Source organism: Sceloporus occidentalis, unplaced genomic scaffold, assembly GCF_023333645.1.
Source record: "Sceloporus occidentalis isolate IW3139 unplaced genomic scaffold, rSceOcc1.0.p SCAF_24, whole genome shotgun sequence".
Lineage (NCBI taxonomy): Eukaryota > Metazoa > Chordata > Lepidosauria > Squamata > Phrynosomatidae > Sceloporus > Sceloporus occidentalis.
The window spans coordinates 13267697-13285476 of record NW_028317004.1 but is presented as its reverse complement, the minus strand read 5'-3'; positions in this window follow the sequence as shown (position 1 = coordinate 13285476).

Genomic DNA, 17780 nt, shown 5'->3' with positions numbered 1-17780 from the left:
CCATGAGTAGTGAATATTATTTTCTCTGAGTAACTTGGTGATGTCTTTGTATTGGGCTCTTTGTTGACGAGTTCTCCGTGATAGATCTTGATAGAAGGTTACGTTTTTAAATCGGTCATCTTCTGATTTGTACAATCTTGATGCTGAATAAATGTATTGCCGAATTCTAAAGGTTGTAAATTGGACAATCACATCTCTAGGTACATCAGATGGAATAGACTTGGGTTTCAGTATCCTGTATACTTTGTCTATCATATTGTCACATTGTTTTTCTTTCAGGCCCATATCCTGGAATAAAGATGAAAGCGTTGGGATCAAGTCTTTTGAAGTTATCCTTTCAGGTAAACCCCTAATTCTTAGATTTTTACTCCGAAATGTATTTTTTACTTCTTCTATTTTGCCTTCCAGTTGTTCAACCTTAATTTCTTCATTCTTCTTTTCTGCGCCTGTAAGGCGCTCAGCTATGTTTGCTATATCTGTTTTTATATCTGAAATATAGCTTTTCAATTCTTGTTTTATTTGCTTAACCCCTTAACGTCCATTGCCGGGTCAGGCACGTCATGCAAAACGGTCACTATGATGTGCCTGACACGTCATGAGACTTAAACAAGCTTAGAAAGTGATCACCGAGATCGGCATCATGGGCCATGTCTGGCCCCTCCCCGGGGCGTCAACAACCGCCATACATTGTATGGCGGCGGACCCCCGTTTTAAAAGCGTTTAGGAGGTGATCAACGATCACCTCCTAAACTTCAATGGTGTCGCTGGAATGCCTCGATCATGAGGCATTCAGCGACACCAAACACTTACCCCAGGACGGGCTGTGACCGCTCCGGAGAGCGGTCACAGCCGCTACTGCCGGTGATCTTCGCCATCCCCAAGATGGCGGCCGCCCGGGAAAAAAAAAATTAAGTTGAAAAAGTTCGCTACATGGTCTTCAGACCCTCTAGAGAACTCTGGCTCCACTTGCAGGTTGAATACAGGTACTGCATTCAACCATACAAGTCAATGGAGCCCAGCTTTCTAATCACTATGTGATTAGTAAAATATTAAAAAAAATAAAAAAAAAGCTTAAAAAAACATGGTAACATTTAAAAATTATTATGCATCAGAGGAACTATCCAGTTCCAGTAAAAAAAAAGTCCAAAAAGAATAAAATAAATTAAATAAAAAAATAAAGTTTATTATTATGAGCAAATGCTAAAATTAGCGCTGTATCTTCCCAAAAATCCTGACATGGAAGAATTTAAATAAAAGCATTTCAAATACCCAAGGTGTGACGGGTCGTCCTGTGCCCCAGACTGGACACATCCGCCCGTCAGCTCCTTCCCTCTCCCAGTAAGGGGACACGCTGTGGCTGTCCGAAGAAAGCAGTCACAGACCAGCACTTCCCTCAATCATGAGACAGGACTTCATGCTTCGAGGTTAAAACAGAACTCTCTTTATTACAAACACACAGAATTTATATACAATCTCCATTCACTGTGCACCAAACCCAAATCCCAATCCTATCAGCCACATCCCATCACAAATCCCATCGGTATACAGGGGATGTATCAGGTGAGGGTATTAAGGGATACAATGGCTTTCCCCTACCTGTGTTATCCCCCCTGTAGTGTGGGTGCCGCCGAGGCAGACAGGGCTGTGCTGGCTGATTAAGAGCCCCAGCCAGATTATAGGATCGTCTCTTTAAAGGCTGGAGCTGCAGCCATATTCAAACAGGTGAAGATCAGACATGGTTCTTCACATTACTCCCCTCTTGTGCAAACGTCCGGCAGACACAGCCAGATCCCTAACGGATCGGCTTGGGGATGACCGGGCCTCTACTGTCTCTAGTCCTGCGGGGTAGGGAGAGCGGGCGTGCGGCCTCTGGGCCACCCTGGCAGCCCCATGTCAGTCACCCAGGCTCCTGGGCCTGGCCTGTAGTCAAAGGGTAAGAGGCCAGCCCAGAAGCCTCTCTGCAGGTATGGGAGACCTTTCTCCAGGGCTTCCTTTCTCCTCTGGGCCCTCAGCCCAGACTCTGCTTCCTCCCAACCTGATGGAAACCTCCCATGGTTACCCTGACTACGGGCTTGTCCTGAGTCAGCTCCACATTCCCCCACCCAAACAACAAGAGCCCACTCCAAAGCAGCAGCAGTTTCACTTACCCCTACCTGGCTCTCCGAGCTGGGGCTCGTTTTGCCCACTGGACCGTGCCGCTGGGGAGGAGTGCCGGTTGCCCTTCCTCCCATAATTGGTGACGGCCGCTGGGGAGGGTCGCCGCCTGCACCCCCTCCCGGATGCTCGTGCTGGGGAGAGCCAGATAATGGGGGTGTAAGCAGTGCAGGGCAGAGGTCAGCGACACTCTGCCCGGTTGCCAGTGCTTCTGCTGGTGCAGGGAACGGTGCTGGGCAGAGAACAGCGTCACTCTGCCCTGTGGCCAGCTCTTCCGCTGGTGGTTCCCTGCTGGCAGGTGGGGACCCTTCGCTGTGGGGCGGGCAGAGGCCAGCAGCACTCTGCCCTGTTGCCGGCGTTTCAGCCAGAGCGAGGATTGCTGGTGCAGGACAGAGGTCAGCGACTCTCTCTCCGGGTGCCAGCACTTCTGGTTGGTCCTCGTTAGCCGGCGGGAACACTGTGGTGGGGGATGAGCAGAGGCCAGCAGCACTCTGCCCCGTGGCCTCTTCTGCCGGTCTGGCATTTTGCGGTGCTGGGCAGAGGATCGCATCGCACTACCCTGGTGGGTCCCTGCTAGCAGGCAGGGACCTTTCACTGTGGGGCGGGCAGAGGCCAGCGGCACTCTGCCCCACTGCCGGCGCTTCAGCCGGAGTAGGAGGGGCGCATGGTGCTGGGCAGAGAACAGCGTCCCTCTGCCCTGTTGTCTGCGCTTCTGCCGCCTCTAGTGGAAACCCATAGACCGCTGCCTCAAATTCCGGCGACTGCATGCGGTCCATAATCGCCCGGAAGACTTCCTCCCAAAAGTGATTGCCCACTTTCACCTCTTCGGGCTCTGACTGCAATACCAGGGGCAGAGTGGCTGAACCTTCAAGTCCGGAGGCTTGCCAATTACAGTGAGCGGCCTCCGGAGCTCGCTCTGTGACATCTGTCGGCTCACACTGCAGGGCGTAGCGCCCCTCGAACAGCGCCAAGTATTCTGCCTTGAGGCACCATTCTCTGCCTACTAGTCTCTCGAGGTCTTGGCTGAGTTCACTTGTTGCAGTGGGCGGCAGGGCTCTCCGGCGCTTGTCACTAATGTCCCACCATCGGTCCATGTTGCCAATGCCAAAGACATCCCTTTCCTCGAATGCCTCCCACAACAGGCCAGGCCCGCCAACATCCATCCCTTCCAGAGAATGGGGCTTTCTGGATTTTCGCTGCGGGCCTCGGGCTTCCCAGTACATGGCTTGGTACTCCTCTTCGAGCCCAATCTCCTGTCGGACCAGCCTCTCTAGCTCTGCAACCTCACCTGGAGACGCAGGTCCCCCGAACAAGTAGAGCCTTCCATTCACCTGGTCCCTGATTCGTTGTTCTAGGGTGGGCAGATGTGTACCTTGGTGGGCGCTCCACTTTTCTAGGGCCGCTCTCCATCTCACGAGCCGGGCTCGGGTCCGTCTCTCAAACTGCCATACTGGAGTCTCCGATTCGAGGGTCTCGACTCCCCTCCAAGTCACCCTGCATCCCGGTGACTGTTCAATCCACTCCATCTGTGGATCCGTTTGGCTCTTCCTCGCCAGGGTATAACTTTGTTCTGCGGCTAGTTGCTTTGGTCCGCTCTGGTCTGGAAGGAGTAGATCCCACCACTGCCACCAATGTGACGGATCGTCCTGTGCCCCAGACTGGACACATCCGCTTGTCAGCTCCTTCCCTCTCCCAGTAAGCGGACACGCTGTGGCTGTCCGAAGAAAGCAGTCACAGACCAACACTTCCTTCAGTCATGAGACTGGACTTCATGCTTTGAGGTTAAAACAGTACTCTCTTTATTACAAACACACAGAATTTATATACAATCTCCATTCACCCAACCCCCAATCCTATCAGCCACATCCCATCACAAATCCCATCAGCCACATCCCCTCACAAATCCAATCGGTATACAGGGGATGTATCAGGTGAGGGGATTAAGGGATACAATGGGTTTCCCCACCTGTGTTATCCCCCCTGTAGTGCGGGTGCCGTCGGGGCAGACAGGGCTGTGCTGGCTGATTAAGAGCCCCAGCCAGATTATAGGATCGTCTCTTTGAAGGCTGGAGCTGCAGCCACATTCAAACAGGTTACAAATAAATATAATAATAATAACAGTGAAGATCAGAAATGGGTCTTCACACAAGGGGTGTCTAATTTAAAAACTTAATGGTTTGATGGGGTAAATTGGAGTGGCCGGGCTCAAAGATAGGGCATAGGCACAGACTGACCGAAATGGGTAAAAAAAGCGCTCCTCCAAAATGTGGCATTTTAACCCCAAACACCAGACGAACCCATACATGTGGGGTATGACTGCACTCGGGAGATGTTGCTTTGGCCGGCTTCAACGATACCCGAAATGGCACATGGGGGGAAGAATTACCAGATTTGGAAAAAATGGTTTTGAAATAGCAAAACGCTACTTGTACTTAATGCTCCATAACGTGCAGAAAAAAGCATAAAAGCATAAAAACATTGAGTATTTCTAAACTCAGGACAAATAGTAGAATATATTTAGTAAGTTTTTTCATTAGCTTTTTTGGATGAGTAAAAGATTTTTGGGGTAAAAGTCAGAAAATGTTTTTTTTTTTTATAAATTTTTCATCATATTTTATTAATTTTTTTATGGGAAATTAGATAATATGATCAAAACAATGGTATCTGAATAAAGCCCTTCTTGTCCTGAAAAAAACATATAATTTGTGTGGGTTCACGAAATGAGTGAGGAGAAAACTACATCTAAACACGAACACCGCAAAAGTGTTGAAACAGCCTCGGCCCCAATGGCACAAAAGGTAAAACACAGCCTGGTCCTTAAGGGGTTAAATTGGTGCTCCGCACATGTTTGAATACAGGATTGCAGATATTCTTGAGTGAGTATTCCCTCTTGTTTTGTAGTTGTTTTCGTAATGCTCTCTTTAGTAGTTATCTCTTCTATTTCTTCTAATGCTTCTCCTGCTAACAATAGAGAACTCTGATCTAATTAATCAGAGGTCTGATCCAGTGATTTCTCTTTTGGAGAGCTGGTGAGAAGAGTGCGACTAACTTTTTTCCTTCTTATTTTCTTGCTCATTCTTTCTTTTCTTTTTCCCTCTGCTGCTTTCCTTTGGGACTTTTTTTTTTTTTTTTTACTCTTATCTGTCTTTAATTTTGGAGAGTTGTATATATATGTATCTTCAGGGAAGCTAACTCTGCAGTATATATTCATTCAATTGTATATCTGTATCGAGTATATATATTGATATAATGCTTTAATATCTGTGCTTCACTTTTTTTTTAATCTTGGTAAAAGTGACTTAGCTCTTTTTCTCCTTCCAAAAACCGCCTTTAAATCATTCACTCAGCGCCTCTTTTTCCTTTCTCTCCTCGTTTTTAAGCTACACAGAATGTATAGTCCATTTAGCTTCTATAGTTCACTTCCATACAAAACAGCATTGAACATATTGATGTTTGACTATCCCCCCTCCCCACAGGAAAAGTAATCTCATCTAACAATAGCAGTTAACCGTGCAATGACCTCACCACTGGTTTTGGCAAGCCGGTCGACCCGTGTCTATCACTCTGCACGGCAAAGTCAGGATCTCCCTGGTCACCTTACCACGGCGTCTTACAGGTAAGATCCATCAGTTTTTCTTTTTTCCCTTCTTCGGGAGGGGGGAGTACGAGTGTGGAAAATACGGGAATTTCACCCGATTATTCTTGATCATCAAACTGTTCGTGCGGGTCTCGGTATTTTACAGGGCATCTCTAATATCTGTGGACGCCGTCTGCATACCGCTATCATTACCGCTGCTGCTGCCTACGTTTGCCCGCAAAATCTCGACGCTCCACCCACCTAGCATCTCACGTCATCACTTCTCCCCTCTGAAAAGGTGTTTTTTTTCAAAATGTCACCATGATTTATTATTTTTTTTATAGTAATTAAGACGATATGATCAAAATAATGGTATCTGAAGAAAGCCCATCTTGTCTTGAAAAAAACAATATATAACGTGTGTGGGTACACTAAATGGGTGAGGAGAAAATTACAGCTGAACACAAGCACCGCAAAAGTGTTAAAACAGCCTCGGTCCCAAAGGGTACAAAAAGAAAAAATTATCCCGGTCCTTAAGGGCTTAAACCTAGTGCCCCTACCATATCGCTCTTTTTCTCCTTTGCTTTTATCAGTTGTTAAGAGAAGCTTTGTGTCCGAAGACAGAGAGGCAATAAGGCCCATAAAAGACACACAAAGTGAGGTGACACTCAAAACACTGACATGGCTGTTGGTGAGAATTTAGTGTCCTGGTTGTATAATGACTGCATCTACCATGACAATTAGCATAACAGAACTCCAACATTAGAATGCTGCCACAGGGGTTGTGTATAAGGGAGAAGGTGGTTGGTGTTGATCACAGCACCTTGGAAAAGCTCTTGTAGTGAAACTCCTAGTACGCATGCACATTTTTTTAATGTCTCTACTAGACTTGCGCATTCGTCTTCGGGCGAACATGAAAACACGAGCACGAAGAGGCCGTTTTTTTGTTCGTTCCGAAGACACGCCGAAGAGAATACAGTGCCGGCAAAACGTAGGAGAAGACGAAGACTCACAACCACGAAGAATCGAAGATTCTTCGTGATCGTCTTCGTTTTTGCCTCGCAGCCGCCAAAATTTCAAACAGGAGTGAGCTGATCCTCGTCTGTCCAATCAGCTCACTCTTGTAACGTCACGCTAAGGGTCTCGTCCAATGCCTGTGCTGCTGTTTTTTGAATTCTGAAGGCGCCTTTATAACACCAGAGCTTGCCTGAGAGATCCATTCATTTTTCGCTGTGACTGCTTTGGCAACACTGCTGTGCTACATCCGAGCGTTACAGAGAGAGATTGTTCTGTTCTGTGTGAGACTGGTAAGCCTTAGCCTGCCATTTCTCACAGTGTACTTCATCCTCACTTCAGTTCTACTTAATTAATATATTTAATAATAATAATTTGATTAATTTAATATTTTTTTTATTTAATTTGTCATCAACTGTAGTGTATAGTGCTGTTGGCACTGGGGTGCCCTTGCCCTGGGCTGGCACTAGTGCCTACTGCCTGTCCTGCTTAAATAAATTAAATAATAGAATTTATAAATAATAATTTAATAGAATATATAATAATTTAATAGTACATTATAATATTATATATATATTTGTCAGTCACATATATATATATATACTATAGTATACTAGTGTAGAGTGTACTGTAGACATTCAAGACATCTACTAGTGTCTAATCTAAAATCAGTAATATTAATAATTAATAATTGAATACATTATAAAATTATATATATATATTTGTCAGTTATATATACTATAGTTAGTAATAGTATACTAGTGTAGAGTGTACTGTAGACATTCAAGACATCTACTAGTGTTTAATCTAAAATCCTTAATTAATATCAATCATTCTATAATTCTTATCTTAATAGTTAATTAAATTAGCTATAAATAAAAGTAATACTATTAATTAATTAATTACTACTAGCGTATAGTTCAGCTAATCTTATTAGTACTGGTGCTGCAGCTCTATAGTTTGTGCTTTGTTTTAGCAACAGCAAGAGACCAAGTCAATTTTTCTTAATTAATAATCTTTCATTTTATTTCATTTGTTTTGCTCACCTCAGTCCATCAGTGAAGTGAGCTTGTTGGGCTAGTGAGTCCAGCCGCATAAGTGCTGTGATCTTTTTTGATCAGCAAGCAGTGACGTTAACTGTTTTGCAAAGATTTTCTCATTTATTTTACATTTTATTTCAATTTTATTAAAAGTACCCTTAGTGTTTTGCTCACCTCAGTCCATCAGTGAAGTGAACTTGTTGGGCTAGTGAGTGCAGCCGCAAAAGTGCTGTGTGTTTCAGCAAGCAGTGAAGCTAACTGTTTTGCTGTGACATTTTATTTTATTTCTAATTTCTTTTCAAGAAAGATTGACTGTGTGACGACAACTACTGTACTAAGCAAAGCTTCAAGGTACTAGCTGTAGTACTAAAATAATTCTAATCTTTAATCTATAATATATTATATAATATAATATAAATTCTAATTCACAATCTATAATATATATAAGTAATTCTTTCTAATTCATAAACTATAGTCTATCTATAATCCCTAATATAAATAATTCTAATCTATTAATAATATAATATTATATATAACTTAACCTCACTTTAGCTTAGTGGGCTTGAGAGCGTCTGCCTAGAGTTAGACTAGAATACTAATATAGCTTTAGGTTTAGCATAGTAGTAGGATAGGCTCTTAGGCCCGTGTAAATTCAAAGTCTTTAATTTTTTTATCCCCCCCCCCTTTTTTTTTTTTTTTTTTACGTTTTTTTAAAGTTTTTTTAAACACTACACTACACACACAACACAAAATTTGAAATGGATCCTCCTTTTGGACTAAGGAGGGACAAGCTCCATCTACCACCACCACTACCAGCACCACCACCACCAGTTCTAAGATGCAGCCTTTGCATCAGTCTAGTCGGCCAAGTAGGCCAAGCTCTCGCTTATCATTTGGGGAAGCATTGCTTGAAGGATCATCAAGTAAAGGAAAGGCACCAAAAGCAAGCCCACAAGCTCTATGGTTTTTTACGGAAAGCCTAAAGCACCAGAAGCACGTTCAAAGTTAAAGGGTAGCACAACTAGTACTTCTACTAGCCCAGTGAGTAAAAAGAAGTGCCTTTTGCCCCAAGCAGCATCTTCCCCATCCATGAGCAGCATGCAAGGTACCAAGCAGAGCCAAATTAGCAGCAAGACTCAGAGGGGTCCCAAACCAAAGCGATCACATTCCTTTGTAGGGAAAACCACCACCACCACCACCCCCACCTCTACCGCCTCTACCACCACTAGTGCTGCACCTACTAGTGCTGCGCCTACAAATCACCAGGTCCAGATGGCATTCACCCCCGTGTTCTAAGGGAGTTAAGTAATGTAATGGACATACCCCTATTTCTAATATTCAAGGACTCTATAGTGACAGGGTCTGTTCCCCAGGACTGGCGCATAGCAAATGTTGTGCCAATATTCAAAAAGGAGACAAAAAGTGACCCGGGGAATTATAGGCCTGTTAGTTTAACTTCTGTTGTGTGTAAACTGTTTGAGGGTTTCCTAAGAGATGCTATTTTGGAGTATCTCAATGAAAATAAGTGTATGACTCCATATCAGCATGGGTTTACAAGGGATCGGTCCTGTCAAACTAACCTGATCAGCTTTTATGAGGAGGTGAGCTCAAGACTGGATCGGGGTGAATCGCTGGATGACGTATATCTTGATTTTTCCAAAGCATTTGATACGGTGCCACATAAAAGGCTGGTACATAAAATGAGAATGCTTGGGCTGGGGGAGAATGTGTGTATGTGGGTAAGTAACTGGCTCAGTGATAGGAAACAGAGGGTAGTTATTAATGGTACATACTCTGAGTGGGTTACTGTTGCTAGTGGGGTACCACAGGGGTCAGTTTTGGGTCCTATTCTTTTTAATATATTTATTAATGACCTTGTAGAGGGATTGTATAGTAAAGTATCAATCTTTGCAGACGATACTAAGCTCTGTAACGTGGTTAACACAATAGAGGACAGTGCACGATTACAAATGGATCTGCATAGGTTGGAGGCTTGGGCTGGGATGTGGCAGATGAGGTTCAACACAGATAAATGTAAGGTTATGCACATGGGGAAGAAAAATCCAGGCTGGGAATATGTATTAAATGGGAAAACACTGGGGACGACTGACATGGAAAAGGACTTAGGAGTTTTAGTTAACAGTAAATTTACCTGTAGCGACCAGTGTCAGGCAGCTGCTGCTAAGGCAAATAAAATCATGGGGTGCATCAAAAGGGGCATAGATGCCCACGACAAGGAAATAATTTTACCACTGTACAAGTCACTAGTCAGACCACACATGGAATACTGTGTACAGTACTGGGCACCAGTGTACAAGAAAGATATAGTGGAGCTGGAGAGGGTTCAAAGACGGGCAACCAGAGTAATAAGGGGAATGGGAGGACTACAGTACCCAGAAAGATTATCAGAATTAGGGTTATTTAGTTTGGAACAAAGACGGCTTAGGGGGGATTTAATAACTATGTATAAATATATAAGGGGACAGTACAGAGATCACTCCCAGGACCTATTTATACCCAGGACTGTATCTATAACAAGGGGACATCCTCTACGGTTGGAGGAAAGAAGGTTTCTACACCAGCACAGACGGGGGTTCTTTACAGTAAGAGCGGTGAGATTATGGAACTCTCTGCCAGAGGAAGTGGTAATGGTAAACTCAATAAAAGAGTTCAAAAGGAGCCTGGACGTGTTTCTTGAAAGCAATAATATTACAAGTTATGGATATTAGATTAATAGGGACAGAACGTTGATCCAGGGATTTATTCTGATTGCCATATTTGGAGTCGGGAAGGAATTTTCCCCCTGGTATGGGGCAATTGGCATCTGCTTCATAAGGGTTTTTTTGCCTTCCTCTGGATCAACACAGTAGGGACACAATATGTATATAGGTTGAACTTCATGGACTTTGGTCTTTTTTCAACCTTATGAACTATGTTACTATGTTACTGTTCCCACCGGTACCGCCACGCCACGCCAGCAAGCCACCAAGTCCATACAACATTTTTGTAAAGACAGTTAGAGAGAGGGCTACACATAGTGGAACTCCACCTAGCGAGGTAGCAGAGGAGCCTGAGACTGAGAGGCCAAGTGCAGAGTCTGTTCTTCCTGCTCGCACTACTACTAGTCACGAGTCTCACGACGATATCAGTCTTAGCTCCAGCCTAGCAGGAATTCCATTCGATCTGGCTAATGAAGAACTAGACTATGAGCCAGAGGAAGTAGAGGAGATGAGTGGTCAGGAATCAGATTCCTCAGGGAGCAGTGTCCAAATGACTAGTGCACAATTTTCCCCTGAGCCTCCACCTTCTCCGCTACGATCATCACCATCACCACCACCAGCAGCAGCAAAACCTAGCAAATCTAAAGCTAAAGCAATTAGCAGTCCCACTATGGCCAGTACTGTTACCACCAGTCCCACCACCACTAGTTCTGCCTCTGTTCATCCACCCAGAGCAGTAGGAGCAGCACCCAAGGCACACTCCAAGGCTATGCGCGCCCCAATTTGGGAGCACTTTGAAAATGTTGAAGAAGGGCGCTATGGAAAGTGCAAACATTGTGGGAAGCTAATAAGCAGAGGGAAAGTGTCTGGCCATTTTACCAGTGCTAGCATGAAGCATCACCTCAGCACTCAACACAACGCTGTGCTATTGGGGAAAGATGCAGAAGTAAAACTTAGTGCAGGCAGCATAGCTGGTGGCCGTGGAAAAACCCCAACGGCTGCTTCTTCTGAGCCAATAGCAGCAGTAGCAGCAGCTAGTTCTGGCAGCCAGAGACCAAGGCAGGTTGGAGCACTGCATGTCCAGCCCACCCTGGAACAATTTGTGGCATTCCAATCCAAAAGGTCAATGCCCAAACAGCAGGCCAATAAAGTAACGCAACTGATTGGTCAGTTCATTGCTGTTGGAGGGGCATCCTTCTCTATGATCGAAGGGGAGCCTTTCAAACAATTGATGGCGGCTGTGGCTCCACAATATACAGTTCCGTCACGTTCCACTTTCAGCAGGAACATTGTCCCCTCATTGTATTGGTCCTGTGTTGCAGCAGTGAAAGAGGAGCTTTCCAAGGCTGCTGGTCAGTGTGTTCATTTCACTACAGATTTGTGGAGTGCACCAGAAAACTGGTGGCAGCCCGGTGTGTCTAAGGAAGCTGCTGCAGCAGGCTACCGATCTTTCCTTCTCCATGCAGAAGTGATGGATGAAAAGCACACTTCCCAAAATATTCTGCATGCAATGAGGAAAATGTTTAGCCTTTGGGTGGGAGCAGAGGCGGGCACCAATGTTGAAGTTGGTTTTGTGGTAACTGACGGAGGTGCCAATATGGTGAAAGCACTGCGAGATGGTCATATTGTTGGTGTGCGCTGTGCAGCCCACATCATCCATCTTGTAGTGAAGGCAGCAATGTCAGAAGGAACTAATGTGGCAGCAGTAGTTCTGCCCTGCTGCAGAAAGATCGCTGGGCACTTTCACCATAGTGTTAAGGCTAGCCAACTTTTGAGGGAAGAGCAAGAGAGGTCAGGACTTCCCGTACACTGCCTACGTCAGGATGTCAGTACACGGTGGAACTCCACGTTAGACATGCTGGAGAGGATTTTGGAGCAGCAGAGGGCAATCCATAATCTTGCCTCAGAGCACAATATTGGGATTACATCTCCATTGAATAGGGATGATTGGACAGTGATCGCCCAGCTAGTGGCAGTCCTTAAACCATTCAGGGATGCCACAGAAAATTTAAACTCAAACACTGCCAGTCTGGCCCAGGTAATCCCAGTGTTCTCCCATCTAGGCAGCAAGATTGAAAACCGTGAGGCTGTTCAAGGTGGCACTCTACATCCTGATGTAGCAGCCATAGTCAGGAAGCTGAAGGATCTGCTAAAAGTACACCTTCGCAAATGCATGGAAGAGAGTCCCAAAATGATGCTAGTGTGCCTTTGCGATCCAAGAATTAAGGAAAAGCTAGCTTTGAAATTTAATGAGTAGTTGATTCCTCATGAAGAGGGTGGCCGCACAAAGTAGCCCTAAAGAAAAAAAGATGGGCAGATTAGGCAGTTCAGCTGTGGAGACTGAAGACCTAGAGCTGGATTGAATTACCAGTTGTGGCTTGTTGTGGATCCAGCAAGAAGAGACTGTTAAAAGAATTCAAGAAAGAACCAAAAGAGATGAACGTTTGCATATATGGACTTTTGTATTATCCAATTACCACTAAGCATATAGTGGTCCCTTGCCTACCACCTAAAGCTACTAGGATGGTAGAGTGGTGCAAAGAGTTTTTAGGAGAGCTCATTCGAGTACTGTCCCCAGTAGTGATAGATTGAGAGTGGGAATGGGTTTGCAACCATTATTCTTTAGTAAAGTACTGACTACAAAATATTAGTGTGGGAATTTGGGTTGAAGAGGATGTCCGAGTATGAAACATGAGGGGTTGATGTAAAGAAATGAAACATTGATGTTTGCTTTGTGGAAGAGGGTTGTATTGTTTTCAGAACCCCGGGAACTGAATTGGATTAGAAATGCATTTGGATATCCAAATCAGCCCTGGTAGTATAAGGATGACTGAGGGATAATGCTGTTCTAGGAAGATGGAGGACTAGGCTTTAGTCAGGAAGGCAGCAAATGTACTGTTGTGCATGATTTGTAGTGCAATGATAAGTGTGATGCTTCACCGTGTCCTCTTTTCTCTTTAGCAGATTGGTGTCCTTTTTAAGAGATCCTGGCTTTCTATTGAGGATAATACACTTCACGCAGATGGGAGCATGGAGTTCCACTTCCAGGGATTTTATTGGAATTGCTGTCTTGACAGGATCAAGATCGATCAAGATCAAGAGGAGTGTCACACGAGGGAAAGATTCAGTTGGACAATCTTTTGGGAATAACATTTAGGGTTATTATAACTGTTTTTTTTATTATGTTTTTTTTATATGTTTGTATGTACAAGATATCTGTGAAATGAGTGCCATGGTGGGGGGATTATTTTCTGGAGAGATACATTTATGTATTATTGCTATATGATGTGAATCAAGAGGTGGAATGTTGTGGACATGGATTGCATCGTCCATTATTAGCGATTCACGTCACAGACGCACTATCTGGATCTCCCTTTGGATAAACCACTCCCCTAACTGTGGCATACATCACAATACCAATTAGTTCTATTGTTTAAGAAGTGCCTTACCTCTACCACCAGGTAGCACTAGAGAGTGAGTGATGTGTACATCTATTGTTTATCTAAGACCATAGATAATGGCTACCTACATGAAAAGCCATGTGGGCTATGCCAGGAACAATGGGATATCAGGAACTCCAGGAAGAAGGGGGAGGAGCGGAGGAGACTGGAAGGACAGGAAGGAAGCAGCATGGCAGAAGCTAAGGGAGCTGTAAAAGTTTGCCAGAGAAAAGTATGAAATAGAAAGCTGCTCTTCCATCTTGGGCTAGATAAGTGCCAAGAAGCTAGGACTAGTTACGTGCCTAGTATTGTAACTAAGAATTAGAAAACAACTACTGAAAGAATCCTTTAAAGTCTTCTATATGATCCTGGTATCTAGAGCCATTTTGGAAACTGAACACCAAAGGAGTCATTTGATATGCTGATACTCTCTGAAGTTAAGTACATATGTTATTACAATGTTATTAGAATATAATTGTTGACTGTCTGTAACTTTGTTATGGTAACCTTTTTCGATATATTGTTTTTACCGCTAGAGGTATTAATAAAGTATATCATTATATATATCATAACATCTGTTGGTATTCGTCTTTACATAGTTTAACTGTATTCCTGAATCAAATTTATTGTTGTATTGTTAGATGTGTTTTGTCTAAATTGTGTATTTAAATATTAGCATAATTTTGCATAAAACAGGCCACGACCACAACAGATGGTAATATGGTACCAGGCTGTACTACCAGACATTACCAAAAGAATGTGAGATGCTAACCAAGCCTTGGGAGCATCTAAAATTTTAGCTCTCTTGTGCCGTTACAGAGGCTATGAAGCGGCTGTCTGTTCTTGGTGATCATCTCATACTGTATAAAGGAGCCTAGACGTAGACCTCCTTGCTCTCTTGTGCCTAGAGGGATACCAATTGTACCCCACTGACAAGGCCAACGAAAGCCGAAAGGTACGTCTGAGGTTGTTCTTTCCTTTGTGCAGAGAAAATTGGCCTCACTATTCGGTTCTGGACTGCACTTTAGAATTGGATTAAACTGATGGAGATTTTTCCTCTGTAATGGCACAAGAGAGCTGAAATTTGAGATGCTTCCAAGTGGGGACGCACTGTAGGACAGGCTATGAAACGGTTGTCCTTTCTTAGTAAGCATCTCATCCTTTTTTTGGTATGTACTACCAAACATTACCAGACCTATTGAGCCCTGTCTCAAAGCCAGCTGACAACTGTGTGCTAATGTATGACTGCCAAAAGATGTTTTGTGAGAACCAAAACATTAAAAACATCTACCAGCTGCTGAAATTAATTCGGTCATGTATGACCACTGTCAAGATGAATTGCAATTATGGAAATATACCTAAATATATTTATATACACGCACTCATTGCAGTAAAATAAATCAGGAATCACACAGGAATACACAGAAGAGTTTGATTTTATTTTTCATAAGCAATAACAACTGCAATATAAACATTGCGCAGATTCTTATGTTGTATTTAATATTGCACTGATCCAGAGGAAGGCAAAGAAAACCCCAGTGAAACTTCGGCCAATTATGCTTCATTGGGGAAAAAAAATTCCTTCCTGACCCCAGATATGACGGTCGGTTTTAACCCTGGATCAGCCGTCTGATGGGTTAACCTGCATATTGCTGCATATGGAAATAGATCTCTGTCCGAACAGCTTAAAGGTTCTCTAATCAGCTATGCCAAGCTTCCATTGTGAGATGGATGGTATATACAGATACAGTATGAAGAAATGAGTTCCCAGCCTGCAGAGCTTATGAAGGCCTGCCCGATTATATTGTGCCAAGCTTAGTAAAAATCCAGCCAATTATGCTCCATAATGGGAAAAATTCCTTCTGGACCCCAGTTATGACATTCATTTTTTCCTTGGATCAGCTGTCTGAGGGATTTTCCTGCGCATTGCTGTAAATAAAAACAGATCCCTGTACGCAGGGCTTAAAGATACTTTAAAGGTGCCCTTTAGAACTGTGCAAAGCTCACACTCTAAGAAGCATGGTATATACAGAAACAGTATGAAGAAATGAGGTCCCAATTTGCAGAGCTTATAGATGCCTGCTCTATTATATTGTGCCAAGCTTATACTCTAATAAATATAGTATATGAAGAAAAATGGTACCTACCCATAGAGGTTGAAGGTAACAGGTACCTGTCCTATGACTTGGTGAAACTCCAGCCAATACTCCATACAGGGCACAAGCATTCCTTCCTCATCCTAGATGCAGCATTTGGATTTCTCCCTAGATCAGCCGTCTTATGGGTTATCCTGGATATTGCTGTAAAGTGAAATAGAGCCCTCTCCACAGAGCTTAACCGTACTCTAAAGGTGCCCTATTAAACCGTACCAACTTACATTCTATGATGGATGGTGTATATAGACACAGTAAGAAAAAGTGAGGTCCTTATCCTCAGAGATTATAGTTGCCTGCTCTATTACATTGTATCAAGTTTACACTCTAATAAAGATGGTATACACAGATATAATATGAAGAAAAAGGTACCTACCGGTAGAGCTTACAGGTATCTGTCCTATTACAGTGTGTCATACTTATTGAAACTCCAGCCAGTTATACTCCATAGCGGGGAAAATTCCTTCCTGACGCCAGATATGATGTGTTTTCTCCCTTGATCAGTTGCCTGATGAGTTTACCTGCATATTGCTGTAGAGCTTAAACATAACCTAAAGGTGCCTGTGCCAAGCTTACATTCAATGATGGATGGTGTATAAGGATAGAGTTAGGAGGAAAAAGGTACCTACCGGAAGAGCCTACAGGTAACTGTCCTGTTACACTGCGCCATACTAGGGGAAACCCCAGCCAATTGTGCTCCATACAGGGAAAAAAATCCTTCCTGATCCTAGAAACAGCGATTGGTTTTCTCCCTAGATCAGCCGTTTTATGGGTTAACCTGCGTATTGCTTTAAATGGAAGTAGATTCCTATCCGATCTTAAATGTACTCTAACTGTGCCCTGTTAAACTGTGCCAAGCTTACATTCTATGATAGGTGATATATATATATATATATACAGAAAAAGAACTTCTCTATTATATTATACCAAGCTTAGACTCTAATAAAGACGGTATATACAGAGATAATATGAAGAAAAAAGTACCTACCGGTAGAGCTTACAGATATCTGTCCTATTACACTGTACCACACTTAGTGAAAATCCAGCCAATTATCCTTCATAGGGGGGATTCCTTCATGACCCCAGATATGGCGATCGATTTTCTTCTTTGATCAGATCCCTGATGAATTTACCTGTATATTTCTGTACATGGAATCAGATCCCTGAATGCAGAGCTTAAACATACCCTAAAGGTCCCTGTCCTAAGCTTATTTTATAAGCTGGATGGCGATATAGTTCGGAGAAAAAAAAAGGTACTAGCCGGAAGAGGTTACAGGGATCTGTCATATTACACGGTGTCATACTTGGTGAAACTCCAGCCAATTATGCTTCGTAGGGGGGGGATTTCTTCCTGACCCCAGATATGGTGATCGATTTTCTCCTTGGATCAGTCGCCTTATGGGTTTACCTGCATTATGCTGTATATGGAAAAAGGTCCCTGTATGCAGAACTTAAACATACCTAGAGGTTTCCTATTGAACTGTGCCAATCCTACATTCTAAAATGGATTGTTTGTACAGATTTAATATAAAGAACCAAGCACCCTGATTGCAGAGTTTATAAGTACCTGACCTGTTAGGCTCTACCAAGCTTACATTCTAAGAAGGATGGTATATACAGATACATTATGTAGAAATAAATACTTACCTTGGGAGTTTACAAGTCTCTCTCCTATAATGCTG